Here is a 25617-nt window from a genome sequence, read left to right on the forward strand (position 1 = left end):
ATGTTGTTGGAAAAGGAAGAATCAGGCGCAATGCGATCTCAAACAGAACGGGATATGGCTGCAAATTTTTGATCCAAAATTTGGTAACTGACATTGAAGAAAAATCAGTTTTTGCTGCATCACTGGTAATGAGTTCAATGAACTCCTCTTGTGCATTCTCAGGAACATCTTCAACTCTGATGGTAAATGGGCTTCTAGCAAGGGCAAATGGTGTGTCAGGTAAATTAGGAAAATACCTTGAAATTTCTTTCTCAAGAATTTTGAAGTGTTCTTTTACAGTGGCTGTTTAAAGCCTGGCTACACCGGCTTGCCTAGGCTATTAACTGATGCAGAAATAATAGCCTAGCTCTCAACTTGCATCCTAGGTGCTCAATGTTTGAAAATTTAACTTTTTTCTCACAAATATCAACAAAAATCGCGACCTCAAGTCCAACTTTTGATTAATAAATGCATTATTTTTGCCCAGAGTGTTCTGGTTTGTCTAGTTACTAGACAAACCATGGTAAAATCGCGATTTTTACTAGACTCTAGTAAAATCGCAATGCGCTCTGTGGTGAGCTGCCCATTGTTAAGAGTTAACTTTTTAGATTTCTAAACTAATGAAATTCTAAACTTTTCAGAAGGCCTCGGGTGACCCCAGGCAAATTGTCAGGTGACTCCAGTTGGGGTCGCGACTCGCGACCCACAGGTTGGAAACCGCTGAGTTAGAACAACATAAAATGTTCAGTGATATAGAGATCAGCAGGCTTAACAGCATCAGATTTTACGTATTGAAGCAGTTTAACATAGCCTACCTTAATACGAGAATAATTTCTTTTCGATGAGAAACATCTGAAGTAGCATCTACCGTCCATGATTGAAAAATACTTGAAACCACGCATTTTATTCAAAAGGTTGTTTATTTTTAAGTTGGTACAGTTTTATTTTAGTAGTGAAAAAATGGGCCCCCCTCAAAAGTGACAAAATGAAAAACAACTCGTTTTTCCTTTAGAATGTTTTGCTAGGGGAAAAAGTTGCCCGACTTCCTCCCCTCTCGAAGCCTCTGCATAGATCTAGGCTACTAGTGTTAAGACCTCTTTTCAATTCCTTTACGTTTGTGGGTTCCTGTAGCTGTTCTGCAGTACCTACAAGCGTAACAATTATTTATTTGCAATTTAGTTTTGTAGCTTTTGGCAAGAGTTAAAAAGCTATCTTTTGCAGTCATTAAATGTTCAAATTGGTTCACATCTACAAATGAAATCACTTGAAGATATGACTAGCCAAAAAATTCAATCTGGCAGTGAATGTACAGCTGCAAGGTGATGCTCTCGGAAGCAACAATCGGATTGTGCTGTCGTCATGAATTGTTTGGCAAATCCGAAACAACTTTCCAAGTTCAGATGACCGTTAGGCTACATTGGATTTCAATGGCCAACTGAAGGCACATTATGAATAATGATTATGATTTCTACATTTTTCACTTCAGTTATAGCAGCCTCGAACTGATGTAAGACAAGTGAACAGAGGAAACAAGAAGAAAAATAAACAAATATTCAACCTATGCACAAACAATCCAAGGACAATCAATAACTACAATCACGCACTTGAAACAATGATACATGAACTCGAAAATGTGAATTGGGATGTGGTCGGTCTAGCTGAAACCAAAGTCATGAAAAGCCAAATTACAATTCATAACATCTCTAATCGCAAACTGTTCCTATCAAGTAATGAAACTTCTCGATCTAACGGAGTCGGCTTCCTGGTACACAAGTCTTATGCTCCCTTTGTAGAAGGATACCAACCTATATCTGACAGACTTGATGTGTTGCGTCTTCAAGGAGAATTCTCAAAACTAGTTCTCATACAGTGCTATTTCCCTACCTCATCCAACCGCGATGAGGAAGTCCAAGAACTATATGACAAAATTCAAGCTATCATTGACAACGTACCAAAAAGAGACCACCTTTTCATTATGGGAGACTTTAACTGCAAACTAGGTCAACTACATAAAACATTCCCGTCATCAATTGGAAAACACACTCTGGCGTCCGGAAATACAAGAGGAGAACTACTGGGCCAGTTCTGCGTAAAAAACAACCTCCAAGTCACTTACACATGGTTCCAAAAGAATAAGAACATGTTGTTCACTTGGACTCCCCCTCACGGGAAGACAAAAAACAAATAGACTTTATCCTATCACGCATCTTGCCCTCTAGACTTAACGTCCTGGACAGCTCTACCTTGAACACTCCCGGCATATCAGATCACAGAATTATACGTACAAAACTCAGAATAAGCTTCTCATGGCCTCAAGCGGAAACCAATCCAGAGACCCCACCTTATGAAACAACAATTAGTCGCTGAACACTTCCAAGTAAATTTACAAAACCGATATGCCACTTTACAGCAAATGACAGACCCAGAGTCCATACAAGAAGCTGTAACTGCAGGACTACGGGAAGCATCAGAAGATGATTTCCCCAGAACAATGCAACAAGACCAACCGAACTGGATGTCGCAACAAACTAAACAAGCCATCGCATTCAATCCAAACATAAAATTAGAAAAGAACATGGATCCTCATTTACACAATACAAAATCGCTAAATCTGATTCAAAGAAGTTCGTGAAAAAATACCAAATAAAGCAATTAGAAGATAAAATTGATGAACTCAACACCCTACCTCCACACAAAATCTATTATGCTGCCATAAAGAAACTTAAAACAAAACCTAAAAACATCAGTTGGAGAATTAAAGATGCAAAAGGAAACATTCTCACGAGCAAAAGCTGTATCCTCGAACTTTGGGCAAATTTCTATAAAGAACTCTATCATGACAACCCACAACAGATACTCATCGATGACTCTGCCTTTGACGAAATCCCATTTATTTTAAGAAGCGAAATATCTAATGCTATAAGCAACTTAAAATATGAGACAGGTCCCGGTATAGACGGCATTCACTCGGAATACCTCAAAGCAGAAGGCGAACCTTTAATCACAGCATTGCTTCACCTCTTCAATTCTATCTTAACAACCAAAAAGATGCCTAGCAATTTTAAAGAAGCTCTAGCCTAATAATTGTAATCTACAAGAAAGGCAATAGACACGACTGCAGCAATTACCGTTCAATAAGTCTAGGCTACTCAGTCATATATACAAACTCTTTGTCGCTATTATTGCGGCACGCGTAAAAAATGACCTACTGTATATGCATCCCTCCCCCTACACAAGCAGCCTACCAACCGGGAAGAGGAACAATAGAGCAAATCCTAGCGCTGGAACAAATTATAGAAAAGTATATTGAATTCAACAATACCGTCCATATCACCTTCATTGACTTCCAAAAGGCGTTTGACAGTGTTAAATTACCCTGCTTTTGGCAACTTCTGGATAAAACTTCCATCAACAAAAAATACATCAACCTCTTGAAACCAACGTACGACGACTCGAAAGCACTAATCAAAACAAACATCGGAACAACCAAACGAATCGATATTAAAATGGTGCTAAGCAGGGTGATGTCTTGTCTGCTATCCTGTTTTGCATCGTAGCTGCTGCAATAATCTCAGAAACAGAAAATGAGTGTACAACTGGATTCAACATCGGCGGTTATGTAATATCCAACTTAAGCTACGCAGACGGTATGGCCATTTTAAATAATTCTAAACTGAAAATGCAGGAATACCTAGATGCTCTGTCAAAAAATGCTGCTAAATTCGGCCTCCAAATAAATGTGTCCAAAACCAAATGTATGACAGCCGACAAAACTAACAACACACTCAATCTCACTCTCTACGGAAAACAAATAGAACAAGCACCAGAATTCATATACCTTGGCCACTGACCAGTGCTGTGTTAAGCCCTTTATGGGCCCCGGGGCCAAACTAATTTTAGGCCCCCTTCAGGCAAGAAAAGCTATCATAATATGATAGTGTGTAGTTTACTAGGCTATATCGATATGAAAAGGTGGTTCACTTTAATAAATGTCCTGACCAGTTTTGAAACAACACAAACGTAGGCTAAGTGATAGCAAACACGCAGTTTTAACATGTAATAGCTAGGCTACGCCTTTGCTCGGAATGAAAGCCAAAAGCATTAACGATTTTTACTGGCAGTGGTCATGAAGTATTGGAATCATTCAGTCCAGAACTTGTATCGCACAATAGAAGCTAGCCTGAAAATTTGGCATGCTCATTAAAAGATTTCAATGTTTTTTAAATCGGACAAGAATTGACGAATTGGAAGAATTTTAATTTAGTTAACTACACTTGAAAGCAATTTTTCCTAAAATTACACATATTCGAAATTTTATGTTATGTTAAAAAATTATGTTAAACCTATTATGTTAAAAACGTAGGCGTAACAGAGCAAAACATCTTTGGGTGCAACAAAAATTGGCTTTAGCAAAAAGAACATTTCAACACTTTCACCAAGTGGTTATTCTGTTTTGTCTGATAGCTTTAAACCTCTTTATTGTAATCTAAGGCATAAATTAACATAGGCCTGCCTGATTGCCATACAGGGGCTTAGCAATTAGTTCTACCGATTGCACTTACCAACATTGTACCCTCTGTGCTTGCAAACATTTACTAACACATAGACTAAAACCGTTCCATTCAAATAAGTAGTTTACTACAAGTGATGCTGCATCAGCAATTTATGAAAAAACAGTGCCCGAACCACACTTCTAACACTGTTGATCGAAAACCATATTAGAGAATACTGTGCGCAAAGAACGTGCATGTTAAAACTAACTACCGTACTAACATTGTAGGCTACTTAACCAGAAACATTGACTGAAAAGCCAAAAGACAATTGACAAATAAAACATTGACTAGCAATAGCACCCCTAACACCACCGATCGAAATGAATACTACAAAGAGGCTATAGCCTACCAGAAAAAACTAAGAGCAAAGCAGATACATGCATGTTAAAACTAACTACTAACAATGTATCGAACTTCAATCATTGACTGAAAAGCCAAAAGACAATTGAACAAAGGCAGCAATCGGCAGCAGTGGCCGAGTGGTTAGCGCGTTGGGCTCGCAGTCGAGAGCCTGCATGTTCGACTCCAGCCACCCACACTTGCTGTTGTTTCTCTGGGCAAGAAACTTTACAATAATTGCCTCTACCCAGTGATCGATTTCGAGTAATGGGTATTACCAAATTTAAGTCATAAGTACAGTAGACAACCGGAAACAGACATTGCCGTTGGCTGCAGCGTGGGTCAGGTGTACGTCGGAAGACGTACACCGATGCATTGCGCTCAAGTCCGCTTTCCCGCAATGCAGGATAAAGATAACAAAAACAAACAAACAAAAAAATATTGCCTAGCAATCACACCCCTAACACCACCAATAAAAACAAATACTAGAGAATTAGCGTACTAAAGAAAACTGAGAGCAAAGAACATGCATGCTAAAACTAACTGCTAATATTGTACTGAACTACAAACATTGACTGAAGACCCAAAAGACCTTTAGACCAAAAAACATAGAGTGACAACCACACCCCTAACACCACCGATTAAAAAGAATACTAAAATATAGCATACTACAGCAAATTGAGAGTAAAACACATACATGCTAAAACGAACTAAGCCTAGGCCTACTAACATTGTATGGAACCACAAATATTGACTAAAGAGTCGAAAGACCATTGAACGAAACAACATTGACTGACAACCACATCCCTAACAGGCTAACACCACCGAATTCATTTAAAAACAGTGACTGAACCACACTCACATCAAAATAAATGTTGAAAACGGTATGATTAACATGTTGGTAGGGGAAGGGCGGGACCTACGAGCCGATTTTTACAAAATCTCATATATTTTTTGTTTTTTGTCTAAGATTTGTCTCAAAGTTTAATTATATCTTCCTACCTACAGTCTCCATACTTTCATGCACTTTAAGCATGTTCCGGTGGAATCGGAAGTCCTTAGATCGAAAAATGTAGCGTCCTCCAAAGTGGTTCATACGACCCGCAAGTGAGGTACTACGATCATATGTGGAGGGTCCTCTAAGCCGCTTGAAAAAAACATGCAGTATTTTCGATTTTTCATTTATTTAACAGTTTTATGTTGTGCTGTTGTCATGCTACTACAAGAAATGTCAAATGGGAAACACTGAATGTATGCGCTTATCGGAAAATCTCTCTGATTGATCTCCCTGGTCTCACAGATGATCTTACTATCAGCACAAAATAGTCCGTGCACCAAGTTTAATTCGCAATTACCAAATTGGACAAACATGACTGTACTTCATCACCACAAACTTGTTTATTCAAAATTGTACACAGAGAAGTCAACAGGTATCAATTAATTTCTTTGGATCGTGTTGTTGACCCAGAGCAAGGTGGTTTGCAGGTCGCTCCAACAGGGAGGTTCACAGGTCACGCACCACGTGACCGGTAATTTTTTTGCTCCCAGCCTAAAACCTGAACTTTTAGTCTCACTCAATATAGCTAAAAACAATACTAATTTATCGTACATTAACCACTTATCACTGAAAGCCAAGACATCACTCAAGTTAAAAAACTAGAAAACATGTTGTACGACCTCAAAAATTTAAAAATTATGTCAAAATCAGCAATGAGGTCTCCTGTCCACAAATCAGCTCAAAAAATGACGTTACTTCCTAGGAAAACTAACGAAGCGTGTCAAAGCCAACAATATCCACATTTGGCACTAAATAGTTGTATAAAAAAAATTACGGGGGGTGGTTCGCAGGTCACCCCTGTTCACAGGTCCCGCTCTTTCCCTACTGAAACGCAAAAGTCTATTATCTGTGGGCCCCCTGAGATGGTGGGCCCGGGGGCCGGGCCCCTTTTGGCCCTCCCCTTGACATGGCACTGCCACTGACTATCCGAGACCAACGATGGAAAGGCTGCAGTGCAACACCGAATTGGCTTAGGCTGGGCAGCATTTGAAAAGAACAGAAAGATTCTAACATCCAATAGACTCCCCATCAAACTGAAATCAAAAATTTTCAACACCTACGTTTTGCCAGTCGTGCTGTACAGTCTAGAATGAGTAGATTGGACATCATCAACAATGAAAAAACTCACTACCTTCCAAAATCACATCATGTGAAGCATGACCAACAAAAGGCTTCTTGACCACACGAAAACAAAAGATCTTTTAACTATAACAAAACTAACTATGACAATTGGATGCAATTGCAGGAATAATAAAATCAAAAGTTTTAAAACTGTTCGGCCACACTAAAAGATCACAATTCGGAATCAGCAAAGTTTGCACAGAAGGCAAAGTAGAAGGAAAAAGAAAACGTGGCAGACAACCAAAACGATGGCAAGCCAATATCCAATCATGGACCGGACTCAACTTGGCGACATTGAGCGAGTTGGCTCAAAATCGCCACTCTTGGAAGTAAATAGCCTAACCCATGTTGATGCGCAATCATGCAATGTGTTCGAAAAGCCTGTTTACTTATTTGCTTTTATAGCCACAGCAACGTTAAATCAAGCCTAAAATGTATCAAGCTTTGTAATATGCACCTTCTTACCCTCACATCAACAGAACACTGCACTCCCATCCCACCCATATCAGCTGTACGCGCGTTACGCAAAGCGTGCTAAAGCTTGAAGCAATCGCTGCGAGCGTGTTGCTAGGACCCAGTTGTAGCGCCACCGAGTGGATCGCACAACCCCATTGCATGGGTTTAGTGATGCTTCGAATCAAGCTTTCTCTTCTGTTGTTTACTTACGTAGACTGGTTAACCTTCGTCCGGCTGCATGGGTACAATTGTATCCATTCCAATTTTAAAATACGACAGTCTTTTTTCTAGAAACCTGAGAGACCTGAAACTTCCTGACATCTCTACATTTCTGTGTTAGATTATGCAGACTAAATGTCGGCAAAAAATCTTTACACGTTACCGAGATTTAGGGTCGAGTTGTTTTTACACCCTTAACAGGCGGTATGGGTACAATTGTACCCTTGCACATTGTGTATCTAAATAATGCCAGTATACATAACACAAAGACAATTTTTTGAATGTTGAATGAAACAGAGTACAGAAATGATTTATTTGACACAGAAATATGAAAGAAAACTTAGTCGAGATGGGTTTAGTCAGTGTCACAAGTAATACACTTTGTTTTTGTTATGGAGTGTTCGTCGCACACAGGCTGAACGCAAGCCACGCAGCCTTTCCTGGTTTTACGTCGTTTTCGTTTCTGATCTCTGCAGACATAGCAACTGCCAACAATCGGTGTAGCTCCTCGATTTCCATGGGGTTCTTTGGGGTTAGCTTCTGCCCCTTCTGGCGGTGTCGCAATGGGCCGTCCTAGAACCATTTCCACTGCAGCTCGAAGGAAGCGGTTTCTCATCATCATGCGGTTGGTAGTGCGAGCTTCCACTGAAGGCATACATAGCTGTTTCGCAAGATCTTTCAGGAACTTTCTCCGTTGGTCCTTTTTCCTAAACACTGGCTTGTGTTCCCTGTAGATGATAAACGACGCTAAGCCAGTGACGTCGATCATGTTATAGAAAAACGCCAAAGGCCAACGCAGTGTCCGTCGTTTTACTGTGTATTCACCCAGCATTTTGTCCATTGTGTCCACCCCCCCTTTGGTTTTATTATAGTACGTGATGATCTCTGGTTTGCTTGATTGTGTTGCTTCGACTTCTCCGGTCATGTGCATGGATGATAGAAGCACAACTGATCTGTTTTTCTTTGGCACATATGAACAGACTGTTGCATCTCGATGGTAGGCGAAATTGGTCGAGTGAAGTGCTCTTTCCTTGCCAGGCTGCATGTTGCTTGGCAAAAACCTTTTGTTTTTTCTGACTGTTCCAACTAAAGTCATGTCCCAGGTGTTCAATACTTTAGCTAGCTGCATACCTGTGAAGAAATTATCGGTGGTGACATTTCTTCCAGAGCCTTTATACAAACAGACCAGGTCCAAAACTGTTCGCTCACCAACATTTGTTTGTCGGGGACCATCTATTGGTTTTCCAGTATAAAGCTGACCATGCAGCGGGTAGGCGTTTGATGCATCACAAGCCCAGAAAACCTTGATACCATATTTAGCTGGTTTAGATGGTATATACTGTGTGAATTTGGTATGTCCTCGAAATGGAAACAATTGTTCATCTATCGTGATACATTCATGTGGCTTGTAGGCTCTCTCCAAATTTTTATTCAGCATTAGCCACAGATCTCGTATTGGTGCAGCTTTATCTGTTTGCACACGCTCTGCACGTGTATTATCGTTGTCAAATCTGATAAATCTGAGCATCAACTTGAAGCGGTCACGAGACATAGCTGCACGTATAAGAGGCAAAGCATCTACTTTCCACATATCTTCCAGATTCTCTTTGTTATTCCTGTGTACACCAGCAGCAATAAGGATGCCAATAAATGCACTGAGCTCAACTTCAGTAAAGGGCTCGAATGTTCTTAGTGGTGGCCGTTCAGAAGCATTACGAAATCTTTCTGCGAGATTGTTGTTGAAAGCTTCATAAACTCTTCTAGCCTTTCGATTTGTTTCTCTTAGTATGATGTCACACATCTCTGGACTCATGATGGATTTGAACAGCTCTTTTTCTGTAAATAGATTGCTGGTTGCTGCAGGCCCACCTCTTTGTCGTAGGATGTTACGAGATCTTGTTTGGGCAGTTGGCAGCGGATCTCTATGCCATTCGGTTTCATCCTTAGCAATCCAAATGCTATCAACATGTTGAGACATGGCAGGGACATCTTCAACACTCTCGTCTGAGTCGTATTCTTCTTCCTGTTCTACCACCATTTCTTCTTCAATGTCGGACGCTTCTTCAATGCCATCATCTGCTTCTGGTATGTAGTTTTCATCGTCAGATGCAACATATGCGCCTTCCTCATATTCAGAATCAGATTCTTCAATCATACGCCTAATTTCATCGGCCGTATATCTGAAAGGCAGCAAAAAAGTAAATAAATGTGTATAATGTTTCTTTGTGAAATACCGGTACTACAAAAGTAGGCTATAAGCTGGACACAAAATGATACTGACCTCAATCGTCGTGTTCTTCGATTATCGTAAATGCTAGATTCAGCATCACCATCACTCATGATTTCTTCACCAACCTTCCAAAACTTATAGCCTACAGTACAACCAATTTTCAATCTACAGTTTACACCTAACCAATTCCGGCAGAAAACTTACCAATTCCTACTAGTCCTACTCAAATATAATCAAAAACTCTAATACTGCACGTGCCTTGTCTTATCTAAGTCAAGAGACGAAGGGAGAGGAAACGAAGTGGAACGACTGGGATGACGATAGCTGATCGCAGGGGCAGAAAGGATGATAAAAATAAAAGGGGAATGGAGAGAGAACTGGTGCAGCAACACGTGCTATACTTCCCTAGAGCACAGTATTTAAACGCTCTGACCAATAAATACGGCATACCGTACAAAAAATATAACTAACTTGGAAATTTCAATGGAAAATGTACGTGGGTACAATTGTACCCATGCCGCCTGTTAGCGGTGTAAAAATATGCAGTCTGACAAAGGTTAACGGAGTTCCTAGTATGTCTTTCGTTTTGGCTAAATCTACCATTGTTGTAAAAAATCAGTTTTCTTGGCCGATAGCTAGGAAAGAGCTTGTTGCCGCTTTGAATACAGCAAGGCTCGTGAAGCAGGTCTACGAGGCATTGAAGATGCCTGACTGCATTAAATATTTATGGTGTGATTCTCGGACTGTCTTGCAGTGGGTTAAAAACCCTGATTTACGTTTGAATAAATTTATTACGCGTCGAGTTGAGCATATTTTATTGTTGTCTGGGGCCCAGGATTGGCGTTTTTGCCCTACCAATATGAACCCAGTTGATGTTGGCACACGGCCAAATCTTATTACAAAGAAAGAATTTCAAGAGTTGTGGTTAAATGGTTCTAGTCTTCTCCACCAGTGTGAAGAAATTCCATTTTAAGAAATGCCACTTCAGTACCTGTCCATAGCCTATATCTTCGTGGCGAAGAGGAGTCGCTTGACGTTGGACAGGGTGATCTTCACAGATTGATCGAGGCCGCACCTTCTTTGTATGTTATGAAAAAGAGAATCGCTTATTTGGTTGCTTTTGTTGAATTTTTGTACTGTAAAACAAGAAAGCGTAGCTTTGTGAAGCCAAAACTGGATGCATCTTATCTTAACAGTGGTTTAGAGTTGGTTGTGAAGTTTGTTCAGAAGAGCGTGTATAGCGATGTGGTACATTTAATGACCAAACGATCACCGAATGCCCTTGAGAAAGTGATAAAGCGGGGTAGTGTTGGCGCTTCGCAACGTGAGAAGGAACGCTTGAAAGAATTGCGTTCACTTAAAAAGTACAGAACTTGTGTAGATGATGCTGGTTTAGTCCGCATTGAAGGGCAATTAAGTAATTCTCCCGAGATCTCTCTAGAAGCAAAGCATCTGATCGTTTTGCCTTTGAAACACCCCTTCACTAGGCTTGTTGTACTGTCGCATCATAATCGAAATGCGCACTGTGGAGTACAGCACACTTTGTTGTCTACGCGACAGAAGTTTTGGATCGCTAATGGTAATGCCTCCGTGAAGAGGTATCTTAATGACTGTGGTGTATGCGCGATTGAGAAAGCGCAGCTTATAAAGCAGCTCATGTCTGATTTACCGTTGTCTCGTACAACTGCGCATAGGAAACTCTTTTTTGATTGCGGCTTAGACTATCTTGGACTTTTAACCTTTGTTGAAGGTAGGAGTCACAAAAAAGCTTGGGGACTCTTGTTCACATGTATGGCATCTCGCGCTATTCATGTTGAGCTGGTTACGTCATTGTCACTGAGTGATTTTTTAATTGCCTTTACTAGGTTTACAGATTTACGTGGGCAGGTTAATTCTATCTATTCTGATAATGGAAGCACCTTTCAGGCGGCATCTAAGAAGTTACCCCAGTTGATGAAATCAGCTGAATTTCACAATGCCCTGAGACAGAGGGAAATAAACTGGGAATTTATAATACATGTATATTTATAATATAATAAATATAAATAAACCATATGCTCCAGCGCAAGGTGGCGCTTGGGAGGCAATGGTAAAACAATTTAAAATTGCATTTTTTCACATTTTAGACACTTCAATACGCAAGCCCAATTTCATTGAACTGCTTACGTACACGAGCAGTGCCGTTCGGATCGTAAACGAACGCCCTTTGGTACCTTTGAGTGACGATCCTAGGAATTTTACTGTCATCACCTCTGCCTCACTGTTGACCCCATATTTAGACCCATACTGTGCTGTTGGGCAACCACATGATCGTGACCAACTAAGAAGGGATCATCGGTTCAATTTGTCACTTTCTCAGCAGTTTTGGAGTAAATGAATAGATTTTTACTTGCCAGGGCTTCAGGGCCGGAAAAATGGTTAAAAATGGCCGAGAATTTGGAGCCTGGTCCACTTGTACTGGTGAGTTCTCTCCAAGACAGTGGTAAACGTAGGAAGTATCAACTTGGGTGGGTGCATGAGGTAGTCCCATAAATTAGGAAAGGGAAGCCTGTGGTTCGTAGAGCTAAAGTTGCCGTCTGCAACTATGATGAGAGTACGGGGACTGTTGCTAGAAATGAGCAAAGATTGCATCACCTTTGTCACACCTGTAAAACATTACATCATCATTAAATCTTGAATTACGAGATATGGTGTAAGCCAAAGCCAACAGGTGCTTGAATGGTTTCATAATGCTTATCATTATTACGTCACAGACGATGGTTACGTGCGTTTGGAATATTGCAATGTATTCTCTCATTTGTAAAATTGTTGCTTGAAAAGTTGGTTGCATATTAAAACGGTTTTGCTTGTGTTTTACCAACTAGACGAAATTTCCGTCTTTATCTCAGTAATTTGTATTGTAGTGACAAGTTTTTAGTGGGTACGGTGTTGCGCCCTTCATTCTTCGACAGCCTTGAGGCTATTTTTACAGAAATACAATTCTTGAATAGACGTTTTCAGAAGAGTGTTTCTTTCGGTCATTGCATACAGACGAACGGATCCAGGAAATTTATGTTACAAATTTCCCACGAAGAGATTATGGTTTACCGTTGTGACCACTAAGTACACCTAGACCTCACCGTTTGAATGTTTTTTTATAATGCATTTTTTTGGGCTATGCACCAGTGAGCTTCAGGCACTCTAGGTTGGTGATTTATTGAAATGGATTTTGGTAGCCTAGTTACCCCTTTTCATTCACTTGGAGCAATCACTGTTGTATAGCCTAAAGTTGTAGTGGAAAATACCTGAATTATCATTTCACGTTCGTTATTGCTTTTAATTGCCACGAGCGGCATTATGGCATTGCCTCAACTTTACAACTGATTGTCACTTGTGGTGTTGATTTGTGATATGGAAATGACTGGTAGCCTACCTGACTTAGGTAGGCAATTTTATTGATAAAAACGCAAAAAAATTTCCCTGGCCATTTGCGGCGAGGTTGTTCCATACTTCTTTGGCGCCCCTAAAATTTTGCCCTAAATCCGCCACTGGTTGTGAATTGCTTGTTTCTGCTTCGATTTTAACAATTCAAGCATTCCTGCAAAGCACAAGATCTCACCTATGCAAACCATTGTAACACAGGCCCGAAAAATACCACATATCTCCTTAGAAAAGACTTAAACTTCACAAGTTTAACTATTTATCCGAAGATGACTTTTAAAGATACCAACATTTAATCAAGAGCATATCTCTGTCGTTTCTGCTTCGATTTTAGCTATTTTAGCTAAAAGCTAGTTTTTCGATTTTAGCTAAAAGCTATCAACCTCAACTTTTGCTTGTAAATAGACAGAGACATGTTGTTTAACTTAGCGTTTATTAAATGCTGGTATCTTTAAAACTATTTTTCGGGTAAATGGTTAAACTCGGTTAAGTTCAACTCTTTACTCAGGAAATACTTTTAACGTTTCGAGTCTGGCTAACCTTTATTTGGGTAGACGTAGCTTGTGCTTTCCAGCAATGGTTCAATTGTTAAAATCGATTTTTCGGGTAAATGGTTAAACTCGGCCAAGTTCAACTCTTTACCTAGAAAATATTTTTAGCCTATAGACTAGAGTCTGGCTTACCTTTATTTGAGTAAACGATAGCTTGTGTTTTCCAGCAATGGTTCAATTGTTAAAATCGAAGCAGAAACGACAGAGATATGCTGTTGATTAAATGCTGGTATCTTTAGAAGTATTCTTCGAATAAATAGTTAAACTTGGTCAAGTTTAAGTCTTTTCTAAAAAGATAATTAAACTTGGTCAAGTTTAAGTCTTTTCTAAAGAGATATGTGGTGTTTTTCGGGCCTGTGTTACAATGCTTTGCATAGGTGAGATTTTGTGCTTTGCAGGAATGCTTGAATTGTTAAAATGGAAGCAGAAACAAGCAAATTACAATTCATTTCCTAAAGACGGACACTTCTATGCTTGTTATCGTCATGGTTGACTGCTTTTTGCCCATTTTACCCTACTTTTTCATTAATTTTTTTGATCGATACTTCTCAGTGACGTCATTGCTTCTTTTTCGTGACGTCATCGCTTTTTTAACCAGGGCGGGGACTTGTATACCAGCTCCCAGGTATATTTTAGGTTTTGTGGGAACGTAACCAGTACAGTTTTATTAAACTGCAAAAAACAATAAATCTTTGGAAAAAGTAACCGCTTGTTGTATCAACTCCGACCAAACTGTAATCCACCAATTGCATCTACCGGTACTAAGAAACATTTGTTTCATCCGTCGCTAATGACGCTCACCCAGGATGACGTAACACCACGATCGCCTCCACTGCCCTAAAATTTTCTCTGGATGGGGGGGCAATGGTGCCCTTTTAAGGTTATGTAAGCTACTGCACATTTTTCAATAATAACAATTTCTACTATTTGCTTTCAGCCTAATTACAATCTTTCATTTTTGCCGCAAAATAATATTCACACACAAAATTCTGTATCACAGTAGCATGATGCCCTTTCGTGCCATTGTTCTTTGTACACCGGTAGCCTATGTAGTTTTTGTATCATTACTCGATAATGAGCCATTGTGTAGGTCACAAACATAATTTATTGCAATTCTACCACTTCTATGCTTCTTCAAAGACGTTTTGTCACAACTAAGTTATGTTTGGTGCTACCACCAGCCGTGAAAATCAAACACCAATGATTCGAGGCACCACTAACGACCGTTTTGCATTGCATAGGACCAAAGGTAGGGCCGGGTGGCCGGGTATTGTTGATGGCTGACTTATGAGAAAAAAATGTTCCTCGTGGTCTGGGTTTTAGTGAGAAAAAAAATCTGAGTGATATAGAATTATAGAAAAGTTAAGGAATGGTAACCTATAAACGTCTTGGCATAGCAAAGAGTGCGAGAACCTGGAAGTTAAAAATTTTTAGAAGAAAAAATGTAAGTAAGCCGTTATGATATAACGTCAAATTAGAAAAGGTGAATGCTGAAGGCAGTTTTAGCGCCATGATGAGGCGTGCAAAATGTAAAAATGTGGCTTCGTACCACAATGACAGACAAAAGTTTAAACAACCGACTGTTTGCGACTATTCACAAACAGGTGATGGACACCATTGACTTAGATGCTGTTGCAAATAAGCTCATTCGAGCAACCGGCGCGCATAAAATGTACTTCGGATTGGTTTGATATTTGTCTACTGTACTGATATTTGTCTAGATATTTGTCTACTCTACTGTAGGCCTATATAGTATATACGTACACTACAGTATACAAATTACCCGTGGACACATTTTATACTTTGCAGCAGATTGTGACGCTATGAACGTGAAATTTATCTTTCGTTTCTTCTTGTTCAAGCTATTTCAATATATTTCATTCATTTATCTTCATCTGTCTCACATTTCGATTTATATGGCTAATGGGGGGAAAACGATTAACGAACTGCCCAGCATTATCGCTAGAACTTATTTTAACTCTTTCGCGACCACGGACGTATACACACGTCTTGAGGTTTTTGCCATATGACCAAGGACGTATCCATACGTCCAAAGGTTAAAAGGTGTTTCAAGCAAAAAAATGTAAATGATGGCAGATCCATCCATAATCTTTACCTGTCCGTATTCATTCTGCTGTATCTCCTAAAGCATTGCGCGCAGAAACGAAGTAAAATTTTTCTCATGTGCAGAATTGTTTTGGCATTCGATTAAACTACATATATTTTCATATTATTGTATCATGCTTGGGTAGTAAAAATTATAATGAAGTATATTTTTCTGCCAATTTTTAATTTTTTTAGAAATTAGAAAAAATACCGTTTGGCAAGTTGCTAATTGTACATTGAATGTTTAAAATTTTATTGCAAAGCTTTGCATCTTTGGGTAGGTGAAGATGTATGCTTTCATTTAATGTCAAGATTGTGCGTCTATGTCGATCACATGAGATATTATTACGGCGTAAACACAACAGGTTTTTGTGAAAAATGTCTGGTTATTTAGATTAAACGTCGTGAACTCGGTGGTTGCGAAAGAGATCTTAAAAAAGTGCCCTTTTTTCATAATCCTGCCCCCCAGTCAAAAATCGTTCCGGCGCCCCTGCTAGTGATTCAACAGATGTAGCCTACCGTCTACATTTTTTTTATTAACTGCATCTGTTGGTTCTATTGGGATTATAACCTAAACCATGAATCGCAATTTGTTAATTTTTTCAACTCAAATTTTAGTACAATCATGGCTCATGTTATAATGACAATTTGTATTGTAATGACAATTTGCAAATATTAAGGCGTGGGGTTATGGCGTTATACCTAGCCTATAAGTCAAAGGTCTCAAACACGCGGTCCTCGAGGACTTTTGCTGCGGCCCGCGATACATTTTTAAACTTTGATATAATTCATAATCACACTAGCCTACATATTTTTCTATATAGGAAGATAAAATGCTCAAAAAACCTGAAAATGCCCATCAAACTTCAGACGACTTTTTAACACTACTGTCGCGCCATTTTTGTGTAGGGGAAACTCGTATTGTTGCATCGCAATCACATTGCCTATTCACTCATTGTGTCATAATTGCAATCAGTGGTTCCGAGAGGGGGGGGGGGGAGTCGGGCCAGTTTCCCCCCTAGCAAAACATTGTAAAGGAAAAACGAGTAGTTTTTTGTTTTTGCACTTTTGAGGGGGCCCATTTTTAGTACTAAAGTAAAAATGTACCACTAAATAATCAACAAATTCTTAAATGCAGTGCGTAGTCCCAAGTATTTCTCAATCATTGTAAATGTCACTCTCGATGCTTCTCATCAAGAACAAATCCTTTTCGTGTTAAGGTAGGCGATATTGAACAGCTTCAAGACGTAAAATCTGAAACTGAAATGATTTCTGTATCACTGAACGGTTTCGATTGTATTGATAGTGTCAACTTGAAAACTGGTGCTGTTTTAGCTAAGCAGGAACTATTTTTGCTTGACAACTGAACCTTATAACTTCAAAATCTGCTTTGGCCAAGCATAGGATGTTGTATCCAACATAAGTTGTCTGGGAAAGTCAAAGGTATCAGTCCAAGTGCGATTAAAGAGAATAAATCCTGTATATTTTTTGTTTATGGATCATCATCCTCCTCAGTCATCATCTCCGCCTGCAACAGATTTGGCATCAACATGAGTTATTTGCTTCCAAGAGTGGCGATTTTGAGCCAGCATGTCCAGTGTCGCCAAGTTGAGTCCGGTCCATGATTGGATGTTGTCTTGCCATCGTTTTGGTTGTCTGCCACGTTTTCTTTTTCCTTCTACTTTTCCTTCTGTGCAAACTTTGCTGATTCCGAATTGTGATCTTTTAGTGTGGCCGAACAGTTTTAAAACTTTGATTTTATTAACTTATTGCTGCAATTGGATGTAGTTTTGTCATAGTTAAAAGATCTTTTGTTTTCGTGTGGTCAAGTAGCCTTTTGTTGGTCATGCTTCTCATGATGTGATTTTGGAAGGTAGTGAGTTTTTTCTTTATTTGACTTTTTTGTTTATGGATGTTGTTGCTTAAATCTAGTTGGAATTCATAATGTTGCCTACAGACAGCGTTGTTCAACTGTCTTATCATTTTTGAAGTGATTGATTATTATCTGTAAGCTATAGTGGCATCTTTAAAGTTATAGCCCAGTCAGAAGAAAAATTTCGAAAAATCTAAAGAAAGCTGTCCTATCATCTTGCAAAGAAAATTGACTTCGAGAGGGTATCAAGGCGTGGTACAGTCAAATCCAATGCTTTACATTACTCTTTTGCAACTGAAGACCAACAAGAGCTTGATCGGAAGTGAGTCAATGCTAAAATAGCCTACAACTAACAGTTTTAAATTTGTGACTGCTTTGCATTATGTGGATTACGGTCCTAAACAAGATTCACTGCTGAATTTAATGAAATTGAAGGAAGATGTAATCCAAGTGAGAGAAAGCTGAGAACTACTTGCAAGCTAAAGTTGCAGTGGCAATTATAAATTTAAAAGAAAATGATTTTCTTTTCCTGAGGACAGAACGCTTTTATAACTCCACTTAACTAGCTGAATCATTCGAAGGAAATGTATTCTACCGTATATTGCAAAGGATTCGATAGTTGTTGGAATTGACAAATGTATCAACAAACTCAAACATATCGTCGATAAGTTTGAAGTTCCATGAAAATTTCATCGTATGTCTGTTGTGCTGTTGCGGGCATGTGGACAAATTTAAACCATTTGTAGGCTACAACAATGACATTTTTCAAGACATTTTGGATGAGATGGTACTTTTGACAGAAAGCCACATAGCAAACTTCAGCTGCAAATCAGAACGAACCACCCCATAATCTCTAAACAAGGAATCATTGTATAACTTTCAAAAGGTTTTTCAAAAGGCTTTTTCAAAAGGTTTTTCGAAATAGTTTTGTTATGATTTTTTTTGTGTTCCGGTAGCTACCTCCAACGGTTGCGCTTTGCGAACGTGGTTTTGGCAACTACTGAAATTTGTTAAGAATTGTTTGCGCTCCAGTTGGCCTATGACTCAAAACCGATTGAAAAGCCTAACTATACATGTTGTGCATTAATTCAGATGTCGCAAAATTTTATTATTTGATGCTGTGATCCGTAACTTTGCATTGTAAAAAGTCCGGAAAGGGTTGAATTAAATCAGGGATGTCCAAAGTCCGGCCCGCGGGCCAACTCCGGCCCACAAGACGTTTTTGTATGGCCCGCGCCTGTTGCTGTACAATGTATTATTTTTGGCCTGCAGACACACAAAAATCATATAAATTCAACTTGCAGTTTTCGGAAAAATTATTGTGGCTGTTGGCCCGCGAACACTTATTCAAATCTGGCTCGCGTGAGAAAAAGTTTGGACACTCCTGGATTAAATGCTTGGTTGAACTATTTTCGTTGCCTGTAGGCCTATTGTGTGTTTGCAAAGCTTTCTAGACAAAATAGTTAGCCTCAATGGCATTTTTGCTGCAAGTGTAATCCGGTGATTAATCATTGATGATTTTTTCATTGAACGAAGTTCTTTTCATGCTGAGGAAAGTAGGTTAATTTCAGCTTAACACGAACATGCAACGCAATATTTGCTAAAAAATATTATGGTGCCCATTTTTCGTATTGTTTCCCGACCAGTGCTGACTTCTCTCGGAGGCCCTGATTGCAATAGCAACTTTGGCACTTGCTGAAGTTCATTCTTCAACAGTTTAGTTTTTTCCGCGTTTTTGAAAGTTGATTGCAAGACTTTAGCTCTCCAAGTCCGTCGTTTCGTTTACGTGTTTTCTGTTTTTCTTTTTTCGTTTTTTCTGCGCTGGTACAGTGTTTTTCCATTTCTTGGTTCTTACTAATTTTTCTTGCGATCTAACGTTCTTGGTGTGTTCTTACTACTGTACAGTATCTTTTTTATTGCGTTTTCACCGTGTTATTTTGTTTATTGGTTTGTTTTGAATCTTTACCCTCGGACTAACAAAGCCTTGATAGGTTATTCCTGGTAGTTTCGCATACTTGTAAGGGCTTTTGACGCAGGCCAGGTTACCGAGATTGGCAGAGTGAAGTTTTTAGATTGTTGAAATGTTGTTGTCGGGAATTATTCCATCCATTAGGTGCCGCTGAATAGAGAGCAGTCCTGAAATGTGTTGCTCAAGTGCACACCCAAGAGCCGAACCAGCGTCGCTTAATCTAAAGTGGAGCGCGTAACCACTGAGCTAACGAAGAGACAATTGACTTCTTATTGTGTGGTGCGGCCCTCGAGTCGATTTACAAGTGTTCATTTGGCCCTCAGAGCAATTTGAGTTTGAGACCCTTGCTATAAGTTATGCTTTGCGATGTCAAATGTTATTATTTCATTTTGACCTTAAGGTCTCCTTAGTGCAGTAAATCGTACACTAGTCTGAATGCCTGATTACTATACAACTAATGCAGCGTGGTGATTTCTCCATTTGTGGTACGCAAGGAACCGCATTTGGGCATTTTCACCCACTTTGCCGCAAGTGCTCAAACTGCCGGAGCGGTGAGCTATAGGCCTATACAAATATTTAAAACCCACGACAGGATCCAACATTATCTTCTAAATAAAAAGAAAGCACAATAACCACGTAAGCTGCCAATATGGCAATCTTGTTTGCAGCTTGGCTCCCAGTTCAGATGCTGCTATAACGACGTCCACGGTTGAAAATACTAACAAACTGCCCTAAAGCCAAACGCTCATTTAGCTTAAAGGGATAGTAAAGGAAAAACCTGACTTGGCGATTTTCCACGTTCTTTTTGTTTAACATGCTACCATAAAACAATTTTCAATAAAATTTTGCCTCATTGCGGTCTGATCAGCATTCCGCGCCCGCTTTTGTCAGAGCTTTCAAGACAACAATAGGCGTGAGCAGCGAAGCGTGCGACTGTACAGTCTACGTCACTATAGGCGAGCAATCAGTTGATCGCGCAACAGTTCTTACCGCGGGCGATTTAACTGTAGGCTATGTATGTATGTATGTACATCAAAACAGCAGGTTTCAACATCAAAACAACAGACAGTTTGCTCAAAACATCAGATCTGATGTTAGTGTTAACGTGGCTTTTGTTATTGCTGTCTATAGTGACGTATTCTCAAGCAGTGTTTGCACTTTTTGGTCATTTAAAAAAAAAAAAAAAAAAATTTGAATCAGGAGCAAAAAGGGCCAGCAAGTCTCTTACAAGTCAGCAGTTGTGAGATGAGCAAGCAACCCGATAGCTCAGTTGGTTAGCGCGTGACTTCGTGAACGAAGATGCTTCAAGATCAAGATGCGCAGGTTCGACTCTCGGGGTGTGCGCTTGAGCAACGCATTCTAAAGACTGCTCTTCATTCAGCGGCACCTATTCGATGGAATAATTCTTTGTCAACAACACTTGAACAATCGGAAACTTCACTCTGCCAATCTCGGTAACCGGCCCTGCGTCAAAAGCCTCTACATACAAGTATGCGAAACTACCAGGAATAACCTTTCAAGGCTATGTCGGTCCGAGGATATAGATTCAAAACCAACTGGGCAAGTGGTTGAAGTTGGTAAATGATAAAAGTGAGCAAGCCGAAACTTGGAATGTCACAAGTCAGCAACGTAAGTTTGACAAGCGATGACCAAGCAAATCTCGTTTGCTGACTTGGCATAAGTTGAAATGAACTTGCTGAGTTGACGCATGCAGGGTGGTCCGACAACCTTGTCAAACAACCTTTCGCGCAACAAAACCCTTTCATAACCTTGCTTTTTAAACTTTGTATTTTAGGCTTTTTTGAAATAAGGAGACATTATGTAAGTCGGTGCTAAGTTCAAGACGGATCAACATCAAACTAGATCAACATGTTTTCACATCACAATAAAAATCAACAACTCAACTTATGTAATTTTCTTTCACAGTTATCCCTCATCATTTCAACTCATTTTGATTTCGTTGCTGCCCATCATAGCAATAACACACGTGTCTATTTCTGCTACACTCGACTGCCGAGAAACAAATGAATGGTTGGTTGGTTTTCAATCTTTATCCTCGAAGTGACAAACCTTGATAGGTTATTCCTGGTAATTTCGCATACTTGTGGAGACTTTTGATGCAAGGCCTTTTGACGCATACTTGTAGAGGCTTTTGATTTTGAGCCGGGCGCGTAACCACTGAGCTAACGTGGCGGACAATGCATGACACAACAAGGGAGCGGAAAAAGCGCAGAATCAGCAAAATGCAGCATGCTGTTACGATGTAGTCATAGGCTCATGGCATCACATCTGCTGTGTTTTGTAAACGTTCGCTTGTTTTCATTGTTTGACGCGTAGCCTGCAAACACTTTTATAAACGCAATCCTTTCGAAATCGGACTGACGCGATTGGGACGCGTTTGAACGACAGCAGAAAAGCGTAATCAAAACGTTTTGAAATATTTTTCACAACTTCATTATATAAACGTCACAGTGATAACCGTACAAAACAATCATCTTCATGACGTCATGGTTTACTTCAGTGAACGTCATGGTTCACCTCATTTGCAGGAAGGGATCGCGACATGCTTGGTAGAAAAAAAGAATTCAAATGGGATTGAAAAGGCGAGTGGATATTTAAGTGCTTATGCGGAGATATTCCGGCGTTAGGATAAATAGAAGAATCGTGGTTGTTCAATGATGCATCCTCTTCGGAACACGAGGCATCTTCTTTGATGTCTTCCAACTTAGTTTTCCGATTTCTCCCACCAGAAAGGATCGAATTAGATGGAGAAGAAGAGGAAGTAAGGCATCCTGTTCCGTGCAAAGAAGACTGGCCCACAGGAGAGTTACGCATTGTACGAACGTTGCTGTAGGAATTTTGTTGACCAATAAATTTCAAATGAATGCGAGAATAGTTTAATGAAGACTCGAAATCAAAATTTATTTTCTCGTCTGGCAGCCCAACTTCTTCAACTCCACTTTTAAAGCTGTTGGCACGTCGATTGTTTTCCAAGTCGGCGCAACAATACTGACATGTTGATTTTTGTAATAAAGGGTCACTCTCGTTAACTTTCTGTGAACCTAGTTCGCCAAAATCCGATCGGAGTTCGATGAACGAATTGTGAAAAAACTCATGACTGCGCGTTTCTGTAAGGCTTTCTGCAGTGGAAAAGCTCGTGTAGTTGCCTCTGGAAGGCAATGATATTGACCTGTTGATTACATGTCTTGCTGAAGACTTTGTGTGAGCAGAATGTGAAATATTGCTTAAATTTATTTTTCTTTGTTTGAACGATTGATCGGAGCGACTCCTCTGTGAAGAAGATACCATTGGTAGCTTTCTGTGAGCCGTAGTGTTCAAAGTAAGAATGCATCCATCGTGCTGGTTGTTAGAATGCGAAATATGATGCATTGATTCATTTGGTGTTGTCACAATCGCCTTATTCATGACATCAGTCGATGACGCTGCACAATCTTGATGGACAGAGATGGCAACAGGGACTTTGCTATCCTTAGAAGCGGTACTGCCACAGGATGGGTAAGATCGAACGTCAGATGGATTATCTTCAAGAGCAAAAGAAGGGCCAGCATTCTCGTTGATTGTTTCGAGTTTTGTGTAATCCTTACTCTTGTCTTCTGGATTTTCCTGCAAAAATATTAAATAATAAGCAACACAAAGCATCTGCTTCCGCAGATCAGAAACTTGATGAAAAAAGTTACAAAGTAGTACATTAGAGTTTTTGCTTGACATAAACCAGTGGTTCTCAACCTTTTTTCTTACGTGGCCCATTTTCATTGCCATAAAAGTTCTGTGGCCCAATAAATTTTTATGAAAGAAAAAAGTATAAAATAGGTTTAGTTGGAACGAAAAACAGCAGAACATATTTCAAGATAGATTGTTTATTCAACCATGCATTAGTGAGATACTTGCTGCTGAACATTATCGACCAATACATTAATGTTTGGTGGGGTTGAAGAGAGCGCACAACGCATACCATCTTCCACATTTAATCGGTTTCGAGCCTTTGTTTTCATCTGCAACAAAGTGGAAAAGCCTGCTTCACATAAATACGTACTGCTGAAAGGCAACAGCACTTTGATGCATTCTTTACTGATACGTGGGTACAAAACACACACCTTTGCCCAAAACTCACAGATCGATAAAGTCTCAAACATGTCTTTACAGGCAAAGTCGTTTTTGAAGTCAATGAGCTCATCCTGAGAATCATCAGCAACTTTTTCTATTGGTATTGCAAAAGGCTTTCTCACCAGCTCCAAATCTAAAGCAGGTATTTCGGGGAAGTAGGTCAAAAATTCTTCCGAAGATTGACAAGATGTTGCAATATTTCAGAGTCAGACGATAGATTCATGTCCATGTTGCCTTCAATCACAGATGAAAGGGTCTCAAACATTGCAAAATTTCCTTTCTCAGCTTTTCGTTTCCAGTTTTCAAGCTTTTGCACAAACGCATTTAAGGCGTCGATAAAATCAAGTACAGTTGTATCTCTTCCTTGTAGCTTGAGCTTTAAGCGGTTCAATTGTTCAAAAATATCAACTAGATAAGCAAGTTTAGATATGAAGGTAATATCACCAAAGCAAGATTCCAATTCGTCCTTTCCTTGCTTGTTAAGAAATTCTTTCAATTCTTCCCGTAGTTCAAAAACTCTTACCAAAACATTACCGTTGGACAGCCAACGGACCCGAGTATAATAAAGTAAATTCAAGTGTTCAGCATTCATCTCAGAGCATAATTTTCTGAATAGGCGTGTGTTTAATGCTCCATTCTTAACAAAGTTTACTGCCTTGATAACTGTGTTCAGAACATCTTGAAGAGATTCTGAAAGAGTTTTCGATGCAAGGGCTTGTCTGTGTATTATGCAATGCATTGAGACAGCATTAGGCGAACGACTACAAACTAATGTTTGTAAGCCACTTCTGGCTCCTAACATGGCAGGAGCACCGTCAGTGCATATACCACAAACATTTTTCCACTCAAGTCCTTCTTGATCAAAAACATTTCCAACTTTTCCATCACATCAACAGCTCTCGTATTGGCCTCTAATGCAGAACAAAACAGCAAGTTGCTTTTTATGTCCTTTTCTGACATGTAGCCTATCTGCAAAACACCAAGAGCTGGGAGCAAGAGGCAACGTCGGTAGTTTCATCAAGTTTAATTGAGAACAATCCCAATTGAGAATTTTTTATTTCTGTAGACTGTAATTACCTGGTGTTTTATATTTTCGGACAAATCAGCAATTTTACGCTGTGCAGTATCGTTTGAAAGAGGAATTTGCAGCAATTTTATTTTGCTTCACCAAGTACAATTCTAGCCATTTCTGCAGCGCATGGTTTTCAATCAATCAATCAATCAATGTTTTATTTGTCAGTAACAGGAACATAGGTAGATGTTTGAAATATGCAATTAATGTACACAATGCAAAGTTACACAAGTTCCCATACCGACTGGGAGACAACGAAACGACCATACGGTCTACAAGTCAATTGCCACCCTACGGAAATGACGATTTTGCCATTTAAACTAAGCTTACAAGAGAGAGAGAGAAGAGAGAGAAACCTTTTCTTTTGTCTGTTGCGACAATTGCGACAATACGAATAAAATAGCTATCTAAATACCACAACAGACAGGAAGCAGCGAAAGACTATATCAGTCATCGAGTCAGCTGCTTCCCAGTTCTTAATGTGACAAATGTCAAGCATCGGCAAATTACGTTGAAACAAGATAGGCTGATGTTGAGTAATATTAA

The sequence above is a fragment of the Aplidium turbinatum genome, chromosome 3, assembly GCF_918807975.1.
Source record: "Aplidium turbinatum chromosome 3, kaAplTurb1.1, whole genome shotgun sequence".
NCBI classification, from domain to species: Eukaryota; Metazoa; Chordata; class Ascidiacea; order Aplousobranchia; family Polyclinidae; genus Aplidium; species Aplidium turbinatum.